Here is a 15,062-nt window from a genome sequence, read left to right as displayed (position 1 = left end):
ACACATAGAGGTAATTTTGTAGAGCAACTTTTTTCTCCAATTTCAAATGCACTCTGTGTTTACTAATGCGGATGGAGAGGAATAAGAACTGAACACTGTTTTCTGGCCCTCTTATGAACATATGTCTTAGTCTGTAATCTTGTTCTTTAAAATCACAAGCATGCCCTCAGTCCAGAATTGGGAAAGGAGGTATTTAACTAAAATTAAGGAGATACAGTTTAAATTCCATGAAGCTGCTTCAGTAAGCTGTAAGATATTACAAGATCAACCATGATGGTCTAAAATATAAACTCTACAATTGAACACTTGTAGCAGACTTTAGAGCAGAGCTTTCTGAACTGTATGTCCTGACACATTGGTATGCCAGATACAGTGTGTAGGTGTGTCACACAAATGCAGTGTGACATCCCTGATTCTATGTCAAATAAGCAATAAATCATATATTTATAAAAATATAAGTGAAAGGTCCCCTATATTTCATTATTAGAATGTATGAATATGCCTGTATGTCTCATAAGGGGTTGGTTTGACCTCTGGGTTGCTAGCCAAACTGAATTACTGTGTTGTGAAATGATGGGTGTTGAAAAAGAGTATCACCGATACAAAATGTTTGGAAAGCTCTACTTTGGAGGCTTACCAAACAATTCTTAGTCCATCAAGCTCAGCCTTTTTTTTTTTTTTTGTAAAGGAAGATGCTGCTTTAATAGCTCTGTAAAATTTACTGTTTGAATGATCCTGCTGCCTCTTTGCCCCTGTATGGGATCAAGTGATAATCCATTCCCCAATTTATAGTGATATTTTCTGTGCCTATGTGGGAGTGAAATCAGCAGATGTGAAATATATAATCTACCCACTTTCACTCACTTAATTGTACTCCCACATCATTTGGCATATGATCGTTCCGGCAAGCCAAAAAGAAGGAAGAATGCAATCTGGTTACTTCAAAGGAAGAAACTTTAATAACTAATTAGAACTTTGTATAAGTGTATGCGCACACATGCATGCATATCCGCACTGACATTATTCTTCACCCTATGTATCTACAAACATAATTAAAAACATCCTGTGAGTAAAGTCATGTGCTTTAATTTTAAATACGATTTGTAAGTTGTATTTCAATTGAATAAATAGACAAACAAAGGGGAAAGGTTTTAGTTTCTATAAAGGTTATAGAAATACACATGCTATGTTCTTCCAGTGTCCAAAAACAAGATAAACAGGTCCTATCTGGAGTATGGGTCATTCCATGCCAAGTGGTCTATTTTTTTTTTAAAAAAAATTCCACCACCATGTTCTCCAATTTTGTTCAAATTTTGGCTGTAGCACCAGTCAGGTGTGAAATAACGTTTCAACATTTGAGGTCTCTAACTGCAATAGTTGCTAATATAGACATCCTTATATGACAGGGAGTCAGTCAGTGTGCACACAACATTTAACAAAATGCATTTTTTGGGGTCTAATAAAATTGAAACAAAATGTATACAAATGGCTAGTAAATTGAAATCCTGTACTATTTTTTTCCTGCCAATTCCGATGAAATTAATTTTAACATTATACATGCAAAATCCAGTCAAGTACGTTGACTCAAAGTGTGCATCAAAATGTGTCATGACAAATTTTGACCAATATTTCATGCAAACAAAGATTAGGACTTGAAATTTTGACCAAGCATTATATTTGTGCTGGACATAATATTGCCAGATTTGCAACTATCCAGCATCTATAAACACCCTGCATGATCTCTTCAAATGTGGCACTTTTGGTGCAAATGGTAAAATCTACCAAAACTCAAAGCCAATTATTTAATAATAATGATGATGATGATGATGATGATGACACTTTATTTATATTCCGCTCTTCTCACCCTGAAGGGGACTCAGGGCGGATTACAGTACACATACACGGCAAACATTCAATACCGCTTTGTATAGACAATACACAGACAGACAGAACAGAACAGGAGGAGCCATGGAAGGTTGGGCTTGAGTCCAGGGGGTGCTGTTGCTCCATCTCTATGATGAAGAGCCATCAGGACTTCCTCCTTCCTTTTGGTCACTCAACATTCTCTGATCTTCCTTCTTTATGGCATCGTAAAACAACTCCCCTGCTTTTTTAGTGGTACCTAATTACTCTAATCGCAACTAAAGCTGTTTTCGAATTGCCCTAGGTAAACAATGAGCTAGGGCTGACAGTTGGCTGCTCACACCAACCCGGGTTTCGAACTTGCAACCTTTTGGTTGATAGATCTTGATAGATCTTATAATTGCTGATGATTTACCACCTGTGCTAAACCTCCGGCCCTAAAAAGCGTCTACCTGAATATGCTTGTGGATAGTATCATCTGAAAGAGAAAACTTGCTCTACAAGACTGACATATTTTTGTTTTGCAATGTGACCCAATTACCAATTAAGTATCCAATTACCCAGGTCAAAGTATGTTATATATCACATGGAAACCAACATCCCATCACCATAAGGGCCACGCCTGATAGCCATGCAGTAACTCGCAGGACCATGAGGATGCATAATGCATAAAATATAACATACTTCGACCTGAGTAAATGGATACTCAAATCAAGCATCTGTAGGAATGGGTCAATGGTTCCATAATTTTAACTGTGCAAATACACCCCTGGCTACTGAAGAAATATGCATTTGGAGTTGAATTCAGGAGTATATCCAAGCTGCAGAATGGTTTAAGCACATGTTTTTAATCTCTATGTGCTCTTCAGTCTTTCAGTTTACCAGGAATACTCCTGTCTTGTCTGGATTAAGTTTTATTTTGTTGCCTTCATCCAGTCCATAAATGATTACAGGCACCAATTTAGGCTCAAAATACCTTCCTTGAAATGAGGCAGAAAGGATTAATACATTGGGGTGTCATCAGCATATAGTTTGTGAGAACCAGCACCAAAAAAAGTATGAAATACCTTACTATCATGCAGACAGAGAGAAAAAATGCAGTTTCTAATGTGTGCATGGAAGACTGTCAAATAAATATTTGTTTCTCATCCTTGTCTGCCATAAATCCAAATAAAATTATTTGATGTTTATTGTTTGGTAGAATCATCTGACTTTCTCATTCCATTTCTAGCTCATTTACCTTGGTCTATATTAAGCATTTTTGTATCCTTGCTGTCCCCCTTGGGAAGAAGCCTTTTCCCACATATCTTACCATGTGGCCTGCAAACTTTTCCCTGGGCTGCCTTCGTTTCCTTTATGCCTTGGGCAGAAAGAAAGAAAATACTCCTACTCGAGAGCATTACTCGGTGAAAATAATTTCTTTACATTGCCTGGAGTGAGAGACTCAATTTCCTCTCACCTTTTCACATTATTTAAGCTCATGCCATCTGCTCAATGGTGTGTGTGCACGCGTGTGTGATACCATGAGTTACTGCATGGGTGACACTAACCCTCGTGATGCCACTGTCCCTATATACCCAGATTTTCAAATTTGAAGTCTTTCCAAAAGTATGGGTGGACACACCTATTTTCCAAACAAGGGAAACAAAACAGTCATTCAGACCATATTCTTAATGAGATGATGTTTTACTACAGTATATTACATGTGGAGAAAAGCAATCATCTGTTATGGATAGATTCAAATTATGCTTTGGCACTAACTGACAAAAACACAAAACAGTGAGTTAATCTACAGATAGGCTGCCGCGACGTATTGGGGATGAGGGAGGAGGCAGCTGGGCAGGATTAAGACTTGAATCCAGAAAGCCCATATGTCAAGGTCTACAACACAGTGGAATTGCTACATTTTCAAAGGTAGCTCACAATGCTATTCAACAAATCTTTCCCAATACCTAGAAGATAACCCAAGTCTGTTTTATGAGTGTACTTCTTATTTTTTTAGAAAAAACCCTGAAATAGCAACCAGAAAAAAGCTGGGCAGAAGCCAATTTTAAGGATGGCTGTGAGGTGACCATAAGATGGGGACACACATGGGATGGAGTGGTGTGGTATTATGGAGGAACAACAGAATGAAAGCAGGAGAAGGGGCATATACAGCCCATCCAATGGGAGTGCTGGTGGGTGGTAAGACTGAAAAAAATCAAGAAAGGTTATTGGTTCATAAGGATATGTGTGTGTGTATATATATATATATATATATGTGTGTGTGTGTGTGATAGATTTTTTTAAAAAAAAACTTGCAGCTGCTGTGATCATGTGACCTAATATAATTTAATACAGTGAATGTGTAACCATAATAGAAACTCCCTTTTGTACTAAGTCAATTTCAAGGTGATGGAACTGCATGGCTTTCAAGAATAATTTGAGTTTGGATTACAGTGTTAAGTGTGTGAGTGTGACTTTAATGGCATCAAAATAGGGTTGGATACTGTGCACTGGAGCTGGGATATAGTCTTTATGTGGATTCAGTCATAGATCACCTTTAGTTTATCCCAATCTTCACCTCAGCATTTCATCATAAGGAATAAACTGACATCATACATTACTGACAAAGATCTCAAATTTTTCATTCATATGCTATAGTATGTTAATTTTAAAAAGATTTTTTTAAAGTTATATAATATGTTCATTGTCATAAGTACATATATTATTTATATAGTGTTTACATTCATGAGATATTAGAACTGTATTTCTCATTCAATGGTTCCTGTAAACCACTGTAGTGTAAAATGAACCCAGTTACTTCTCCCATTCACAGATCACATTACCTATTGGTTCTCTTTCCAAGAAAAATGCAGCCATAGAGATCCTTTTTCCTACAGAAGCCTAATAATTCACAAAACATTTCCTGAAAATTGTTGCCCTATAGAAACCAGAGACCCCTCCATTTAATACAGTATGACCCCTGTATCCACATGGAATGTGTTTCAAGGCTCCTCATGGAAACCTGAAACCATAGATAATAGTGAACCCTATATTCTGATGATACTGTAAAATAGCAACGGAGGACTCAAGAGGACCAACTCTTTCAGGGAGGAATATTTTTGGAGCGTGCATAAGTGAAATAGTGAATATTGAATCTGTGGATAAGGGGATTGTACTGTATTAATATTCTTTAGAATGATGCTAGAAAAAAAGTATGACAACATTCCCCAAATTCTCAAATTGATAGTTTCTAAGATAAGGCTTAGAATATAAGCCTTACTAGAAGCATCTTTATTTCACCATGCCTTTCTGAGAATTTCTGTCTTTCTGTTGTGCCTGGCTTCTAATTTGCTCTTCTGATTTTGGTTTATGTATAATTGTTCTGGTATTTAGATCAATCGTGTTTGCTTTGTTTTGATGGCTGCATTGTTCTTGTACATTAGTATACTGGGAAATAGGATAAAAATAATGGGCCAATTGTTTGTCTCAACTAGAATTAGAGCTACTGAATGAATACAACTTAAATCAACATTTTGTAAATCCTACTGACACAAAGAGTTGATCTAGTTGGGATTAATAACAGAATTTAGTCTAATAATGTAACTGATATTAGACTTCAGCTTGTGTTATGCCAACCTATGATGTTCTTTGTTCCTTTCAGCCATGTCTAAAATCAAATTCTATCAAACTGGGCTTTCCTGACAAAGAGGCCACTTGACAATATCCAGAAACTGAATAATTCACATGCTTCAGTGTATGACCCATGATCTAGTAAGAAACAAAATATTACAACCAAACAAGGAAATGAATACTCCTTAAAAAAAAAAACCACATTGAGAAACATAACAAAAATTCGAGAAAATTCTAAAAAGTCATCCAAAATGAAAGCATTTTGTTAATCAAAGGTATTTCTCAGATATTCTGCCTTTCCTCCTTCATCCATTCACCCTCTCATTCATTTATTTATGGAACGAAAAGGATGTACTGAAGTAGCTCTGGGAAAACATGGATTACATATGAAGACGCTGTCAATTAGACTTCCCTGTAAATATCCATGAAGGAGCAAGGCCAAGTGAACAGCAACTTGCCTAAAATCATTTACAGACTATATTTATGGAATTGGTTATTGTTTACTAGGCTAAATTAGGACATCTGCTTTTTTTAAAAAAATGTTACTCCAATATTACTTATTCAGACTATAATTCCCGAAATCTTTAGCCCACACGTTCACTGCACTAAAAACGTTCACTTCAATGGCAATTGTACTGCAAAACTGAAAGAATCATTGTGTTATAGCAATACAGTAGCACATCACCACTTATATTCAGTTTGTTAGATGTCACAAGAGACTTTTCAATCTAAACATTCATTTCAGTGTATAATCCTGATGCCCACTGTGCTTCAGATGCAAACACAAGAGGAAGCCTTTTATTAACAGCTGGAGTACATGCACAAATGAAAACAGCGTGACATCCGTCCTGGCTACCTAAGGGCCAATCAATGTTAATTTTCCAACCAGCTCACAGCCACCACAGCACTGCCACAGATTTTGTGTTTTATCTTTAATGCATGTCTACTACAGCCATCTCTTCTGAGTAGTGGGGGCGCGGGGGGGGGGGGGGGTTTACTTCAAAGGTGCTTTGCTTTTTCAGTTAGCTGAAAACCTAAAAGCAAATTTCCCCCCAGTGTCCCGTGATTTGTGCTCTTAGGTATACAAAAATGAATGTAGTAATACTGGAGGATAATTGTGAGAAAGCAGAATGGTTGCTAACATCATTTACAGTGACTACAAAACAATTCAAAACCAAGCACAAACACATCTATAGGCAAACAAACGCATTATTCCACACATACCATGTAAGCCTTTTTCTACACATGTAAGACATTTGATCACACCATCTCTATGTGACATATATCATCATCATCATCATCATCATCATCATCATCATATTTGTAAGACATTCTCCTCCAAAGACAGAACATCAGACACATACAACCAGCAACAAAGACAATAAAGCATAAATTTCCAAATACAGGGTATCCCAAAACTATGTACAGGCAATCCCTGAGTTACAACCATCTGACTCAATACAACTCACAGTTAAGAATGAGGGTGAGACAACAGGAAGTGAGAGAAATATATCCCTAGGAACAGAAATTCACTCCTGAAAGAATTACCATGAGGGAAAGGTGTCTCCTTTGAAGCTTTATCACCAATCCTTGTTTCCACAACAAGCCACAGTTTTTAACCTTCCCCTCTCTCACACACAACATCCCACCAGTGATCAGCCATTCTAGCAACCTCAGGTCCAGCTCAGCAGTGTAATCCCATCTATCAAAAAAGGAAGGTCTTCAATCCCTTATGAAAATAGGTGACATCCTCTTCCATGCAGAATTGCAAAGTAAGACCATTCCATAATGTGGACCCAAATTTTGAAAGGCTTCAGCCTTCATAGAGCTGTGTGCTTTGGTGGGACAATAATCCTTTTTCAGTGGATTTTGAATTCCTAGGTAGAACATACCAAAGAAGCTGAACTGCCAGATACTTGGGGAATTTGGAGCATAGAGCCCAAAATACAAACACTAAAAGTTTAAAATGGGTGAAGAGCTCTGTGGAGGTGAGAAAATGTGAATATTTAGAAGATATAAATCAATCCAGAGGGCACTGTTCTGAATTAAAATGAGAGGGAGCAGAGAACAAAAAGACAAATCTGCCATGGAGCTATTACAATATTATAACTATGACTTAATCAAAGCTTGGACAAGCAGATTGATTTTTTCAAAGGCCAAGAACCTACAGATCCTATAGATGTTTAAAAGATTCCTTAATTGTCATCTCAATAAAAGAGGTGCTGAGGCAAATGGTTATCCAGCAGAATTTGTGGATTCCCGGCAACTGAAATAGGAACCGCTATCCAACCCTACAAACACAGTGGATAACATGAAAGAAGGGCCACTGGACAGTCAGGCTAAAACACCAAGATCCCATTTCTGCTCATATTCAGATTTTCTACACACAAACACACGGCTGAACAAGCAATCAAGCAAGGACATCCAACAAGGAGGCATCAATTGACTTAAGGCTCTGGAAGATCTTTGTGTCATCTGCATACATAGTTGTTGTTGTTGTTCTTCTTCTTCTTCTTTGAAACACAACAAGATTACCACACAGCAAACAAGACCACTATGCTGGTTGTTGTATTGGACCACATGTCGGACACTTCCCAAGTGTCTGTCTAGGACTATGTGTTGTATTGGCAAATAACGTGTACAGATCCCAGTAGTGTGGCCTTTTGCAGCTGACAGATGGTAGTTATGTCAGTGCTGACTGTGTTTAAATGCAGGCCAAGGTCTTTAGGCACTGCACCCAGTGTGCCGATCACCACTGGGACTACCTTTACTGGCTTGTGTTTGTTGCATCCCAGTTCAAGAAACAAGACCATAAGATTAAATCCACCACTCTGGACTGTAGGAAAAGCAATCATTGTTTATTGATTAAAAATTGGTTACAAAAGAAAGGTAAATGCAGAGTAAAAAAGCCACAGAAAAACACAGTAGTCAATAGGATCTCTGAACTTGAGCAAAACTTCAAAAGCCACAAAACAATAACCAGGAGTCTGTTAGCCTTTTACTAACCATGAACTTGGAAACTACAAGCCTCTGGGATTACTGGCCATGGAACACAGGAATTCTGCCAAGACCAGCCACAGTCCCGAACGTTGCTTGACCTAAAGAAGCATCTGGCAGGGATGCTCTTAAACCAAAGAAGCTATTCTTAGAAACGCCCCTTGACTTTTCTGTTTGGGACTCTTTCTGCTGAAGACGCTGTGACCTTCGTACAGACTGGGAAACAAATCTATCTCTCACTATCTGTTCTCTTCGGACCTCATTATCAAGCCCAGGTGGGGAGATATCACGGCTAACTTACAAAACATTCTCTTCTAACTGTTGGGTTTCGTTTTCATTCCCACTGACCTCTGCATCAACAACACATTCCACACTGTCAGAGTCAGGGAGAGCTTGCTCAGTTTGAAAAACTATCAGAGAATCCTGTTCACACAGATCAGGATCAGACTGAACCCCAACAGTGCTAGAGTCATTGTCTTCTTCTTCTCCTTTATTTTTAACTAACCCTCTCTCCCTGAAGGGACACACATTGAAAGCCCAATTCTGAAACTCGAGGTGGTTATAAAATGGAAAAAAGATTAGAGAGTCCAAAATTGATACTTGTGGTAGCCCTACGGTTATAAGAAAGGCCTTGAAGTAGATCCCTGAAATGAATTAGGGGAGGAACAGTTAAACCAGCAGAAACTTCAACAATGACAAAGCCTTCCCCATTATTCCCAATGATGCCAATTGTAGTAGTAAAAAAAAAATCTGATTATCCAAAGTATGAAAGCAGCAGAAAGATCCAACAGGATTAGGTCAGATGTTTGACAACAGGCCTTAGCCACTAGAATATCATTTGCCACATGAGACAGGGCTGTTTTAGTGGAGTGACTTATATGAACTATGACTCAAATATTTTGAAGAGATTATGTGCAGTCAAATCAAACATTAATTGGGAATGGGGAGCACTGTCAAAATTTTCAAAATGAGAGAAGAGGCATAGGAGGATGATTAACACAAAGAGAAAGCTTCAGATAAAGCAGCCCAGGAAAATACGCCTTTAAAAAGAACAATATACTAATGGGTTATATAAGGCAAAAGGACTGGCTAAAGAAAGGAAGAGGTCAATAGGGTAGGAAGCGGGAGAAGAAAACAATACAACCTGACCCATGATTGACATTATCCCATATCAAATAAACATTAGGCTTTATTACAGTCATCCAAGCCACAATAGATTATATTTGGCGCTGTTCTCTCCTTTATTGACTAGACAAATAATGAGAACAAAACATTTGAGACCTCCATAAGTCTCGTGTAGGTTTTGGGGTGGGGGGAGCTGCCATTATCCTTGAAGAAGTCTCTATTATTATTCAGTCAATAGTTACATAACTGTGGATGCTGCTTGTGTTGCACAATGCTGTATCAGTTCTAACCTCCTGCAGGTCTACTCTTTTGTAGAACTGTTTAGGTAACTTCAGACAGCTTTATCCTCCAGGAAAGAAGTAGCCAGCCATCTCTATAATAGGCTCTTCTTCTTGGTAATAATAAGGTTAGCTTTGCAATGTCGTGTTGTGCTGGCAACTCCCAAGATTTATTGACCCTTGGAACTAAATATATGCTGGAACAAGCAAGCAAGAGATGAATTTTCCACCAATGTGTTCAATTCTGAAAGGGAAGTGATTTCTTCAAAAAGGACTAATTATCATAGTTGTAGTTCCTATACCTTCAGTATAAAAGTGTGAGCTTAGCAAATGTAATTTGTCACAGGGAGAAAAATCTGTACCTACCAGGATTTATTTCCATACCATTTATAATTATAAACTTCTTTATACATACACAACCATTTAAAAGCACAGGAGCCTAAAACTGAAATGTTGGTTGCTTCTGGAATGTCAAATCAGCATGAAAATCCCCTGGTTAAACAGAATGGAATGATTCCTTTGAGTATCTTTTCCATTTAAGGAAGGACTGACCCCCTTTGCTGCTGATTACTTTTCTCAAAGGGCACATTTGTTGCTTTGAAAGAAATTGGTTGGCTAAGTAGTAGAGACAAGTTCAATTTTTCTGGCTGAAATGGGACGTCACTTTTTGGCTCCTCTAACTGCAAATCCATGCCATCACTAATAGGCAATGGGAACTTACTATTCAACGATGCCACTTTGGACAGAGATGTACAAGTATGAGTTTTAATCAGAACACATGCTTATTTTCAGAAGCTTGCCATTTGGTTGAGCAATGGGAAACATTTCTAATGCAATTAATTATGCAACGCAGGGGGAAAAAACACCCTCCATTTATTTTGCTGAACTAATTTGGAGAGCCTGACAGAGAGGTCATTTGATTTGGCAGGACCCCAGGAAAAAGAAAAAGGAGGGTAGGAGAGAATTTGACAATAAGATTGAACAGTATTTTTTTTCTTTCTTTGCACCATAGGGTGAAATGACCTCTTGAACAAGAGTTCAAAGAAGATTCAAAGGCAGATGACAACCAGCAAAAAAATCACACTCTGCTTTCAAGCCACTGTTCAAGTCTCTTAAGTTGTTTTATCACTACTGAGTAATTGTATGCTCTTACTAAAAAAAAATGAAACAGCTACTATTCTGCTTACAGTAGATAAGATTAGAAGCACTTTGATTAGCTTAGGAAAGTATGTTCCATTGGCAATACAGTATTACAAACTTTATATCATTCACTACATTTCTGTGAACTATACTGTCTGGAAAATTCTCAGAATTGGAACCCACAAAAGTAACTTTTAAAAAACTATGATTCTGGATCCAACTTCATGACAGCAAAGCTCTTTGCTCCTCTAGAGCCCTCTCCAGTGCACCAGAAATGTGAAAGTGCTCTAAGATCAGTTCTAGAATGGAATGACAGGTCTATGAACAGAGGATGAATTTAGGCATGACATCTTCCACTGTTTCAAGTGTATGTCATCTTCCTGAACCCCTAATTTTGTATCTGGTGATCTAGCTAATCCCCTTTGCCATCCAATTTTCAGATGGTGTTGGAGGACAACCTTAGCTAACTGAGCCAGTGGTAAAGAATGCTAGGAATTGCAGAACAAGAACATCAGGAGGGCCATATGATGCCCACTAAGTCAACAAATACTTTGTACAAGAAATCATGCACCAGCCTTCCACTGTCTGGTGCCTTCTAACTGTGTTGGACTACAGCCCGCATCATCTCCAAGCATCATGGCTATTGATCAGAACTGTGGTCTTAACAGAAATGGAGGTTGTCAGGTTGGGTAAGCCTGTTCTTTTCTGTTGTAAATTTAGGACCAATTCTGCTGACAAATGCCAATGGGAAGAAGATGAATTTGATAGATAAACCTTTAGCTATCTGTATTTTTTGAACTAAAAAAGTCTATCTCACCCTCATTTAGTATAGAAAATGGTCGTTTTGGTTGCTAGTTTTGCCACATTTTCCATTTTCAGACTATTCTGTTTTGAAATGGCAGTGAACCAGAGGTAAAATAGTTTTAGAACCCCCTTTTATGTCACCAGGACCATGTTCTTGATTTGTTTATTGGGTGGGCACTAGGCAGTGTCAAATACCTATGTCCCTACAAAAGATAATGGAGTATTAGCACTTTATTTATTTATTTATTTATTTCAAAGTTTTATATACCAAGCTTCTCACCTCATAAGATGGACTCAGCCCGGTTTCCAACCACAAAAACACATACAATCGGTAAAATATCAAAATACACATTACAATAACACATTTAAAAAGCACATATATTTAAAACTACAGTGGTCAGTCGTCATACTAAAATCGAATATACACCATCTTTACTATTCTAACAAAACAAAAAGAAACTAAGCGGAGTAAAGACATGGCAGATGAAATGTAGAAGACAGCCACAATACTGTGATTATTTGGAAATTTGATTGTTCATGGCATAACATTAATACTTCTAGGAGTAGTGGGGTAAACACTTAAAAAAAGTTATAGATCTGAAGACGATAAAAAACAAAGACAAAATTAGGAAAAAGTACAGTTCTTTTCCCCATTGTCCTTCACATCACTCATCCAAATTTAAGTCAAATGACACTCAGATCATCTATTCTTTCCCTCCCTAGTAACCACAGTATTTGCTAATATTCCATCCATCTCTGCAGCCTAATGAGGGAACATCATCCACATATATAAAGCTTATGTCTTGTGTGGATGTGTATTCATTCCCAAGAGAAATGAAAACCACACATCTTCATATGTTTCTAATTCACTTGAGCATAAATGAAATAAAAATATAGAAATGAATAAAAATCTTTGTGCTTCTTGCAAAAGGAATTCCTGAATCTAATGGAACACACTACATTGCTGAGCAAATTGGTATATAAAGAGAATATTCAATGGGAAGAGTGAACATTGGTGCTTTGAAAGTGTCAAAAGATAAAAATGGCAATAATTACTCACAACATGACATTTTTTTTAAAAAAAGTATTAAACTAATTAAACGAGAATAACAATGACTATTAGTTCAGTATTTGAAACAACTTATACTAGTTTTTGGGAAACATGAGTATGTGTTTATTTATGCTATGCCATTTCAAGCATCAAACTACCTTTAACTTTCCAGACTCTACCCTAATAAACCTTAAAATTGAAAATATGATGAAATCCCTGAAGTCTCTGCTAGAGAGCTATATTGAATTACCTTGACCTGCCATTGTGAAAGTAGTTAGATGTAATCTTTAATTCTGCTTCTGGTTTATTATGGGAATGTTGATCAGAGAAATACTCTCTAACAAAATAACCTCACTAGGATATAAATTCCAGAATTCCACTGGATGGGGTCTTATGGGTAAAGGGGCTACTAAACTGCTATAACTGTGCAGTGTAGATACATTCTAGGAGAGTATTGTTGTACTCAAATCTTCTTGTAGACGCCTTATAAGATTCTGGATGATCACTAGATGAATTTGTTTGAGGCTTAATCCAGAACTATTCTTATAATCTGGTATATGGTCTGAGGCAATGGAAAATTTATCAGATAGTACTCTTCTGTTGCCCAATCTATATGAAATTTGGAAAGCCTGAAGATCCATCTTACAAATATAAATTATGCACAGTTTTGTGTCATATGAGTAGAAAAATACAAAGCCATAAGCATCAGAAGACAAGTGTGATCTTCTCGGAAAATTAGCACAGAAACAAAAAATGAGGTAGCAAACGGAAACATAATACACTGAAAATGATGGCCAAACATCTGTCTGATATCAGAGGAGTGTCTTCCACACAAAGCACTTGTGGTAAATTTGCAATCTACAGTATAGTGGTCTAAATGTCCCAGAATTATGCCAATGGTTCAGATGGCAGGATCAAAGAGAAACACTGCCAGCAATTTTTTCTGTCTAGCAACCTACTATTTGCATTGTGATATCACATTTTTGGGTCATCCAAAAAAGAAACAAATGTGTGCAAGTTCTCATGAACTTTAGATTTCTACAACAGGTAAGATGTTACAAAAACTAGGCAGGGAGGAAAAGGAAGGGAAACATATTTGATACTTGAAGAAGAAAGTTTTTTTTTTCTCTTTACCTCCCTGGCAGCCTATAATCTACATGAAACTGATTATCCACTAAGCCAAAATAATGACTTGAACTCAACACGTTTCCTGGTACTTCTTTCTGGGAACTTAATTCAGTCTTTAGAAGTTGCTTATTTTATCAGGATCTTCATATCCTGCAGGGTCACAATCAACCAGTTCTGCCATTTATTCAAGTAGGCTTCCCCTGAAGAGTACGCATTTGCTGGGAAATGATTTAGAGCACATGACAATTATTTCCATTAGGGGATGCTATTAACCTGATGCATTGTCTCTGGGCAAATTTTAGAAAGGTTTCTCCTGTTCTATTACAGACATAAGACTGGTTAAAAGACAAAGCATTACATTACTTGAGTATACTATCCCATAGTCTTCTGGGGAAATTCTAAGCAATTCTTAACATGGGAGTGGAATGAAGTGGTTCACATAGAAGAACTTATAAAGTATTTATTGTGTCTGAAGCAGGGTTTGTGCAGCCTATAACACAGCAGCACTACATATATGTAAGCTTTCATATTTTACCTAACAGTGGTAAATACATTCCCATAATCTGAAGTGGATTTCAATCATTAATCTTTCTCCTATGTTTAGAATTGCAGATTTTATCATGTTTCATATTGGTCAAATATATAGCAATCCACACTAAATCCCCAGGTCCAAGGCAGGAGGAAAGTTATGGATGCTTAGCTACTTAAGAGGAAACTAGTGCACTCTGAAAATGCAAGGCCAAATCAGCAAAATCTCTCCACATCCTTTACAGCAGGCATCCTCAAACTGCAGCCCTCCAGCTGTTTGGGCCTTCAACTCCCAGAATTCCGGACAATTGAATAAGCCCGTTGGGGCTTCTGGGACTTGGAGGCCCAAACAGCGGGAGGGCCGCAGTTTGAGGATGCTTGCTTTATAGGGTATGTTACAGTCCATAATGGCTGGGGTTACACTCCCCCTGAAGGTGCAGGTTCGCAGCTTGGGAGTAATCTTGGACTCATTGCTGAGCCTGGAACCCCAGGTTTCAGTGGTGGACTGGGGAGCTTTTGCACAATTAAAGCTT

At 37.6% G+C, this 15,062-nt stretch overlaps 1 protein-coding gene across 1 annotated transcript in view; it reads right to left on the bottom strand.

Annotated features, from left to right (window-relative positions):
- Nucleotides 1-15,062, bottom strand: part of GAREM1 (GRB2 associated regulator of MAPK1 subtype 1) — a 114,285-nt gene that overhangs the window by 86,003 nt on the left and 13,220 nt on the right. The window lies entirely within an intron of this gene.

The sequence above is a fragment of the Anolis sagrei genome, chromosome 4, assembly GCF_037176765.1.
Source record: "Anolis sagrei isolate rAnoSag1 chromosome 4, rAnoSag1.mat, whole genome shotgun sequence".
NCBI lineage: Eukaryota > Metazoa > Chordata > Lepidosauria > Squamata > Dactyloidae > Anolis > Anolis sagrei.
The sequence above is the reverse complement of the archived record's forward strand: the minus strand, read 5'-3'. Positions and strand labels throughout refer to the sequence as shown.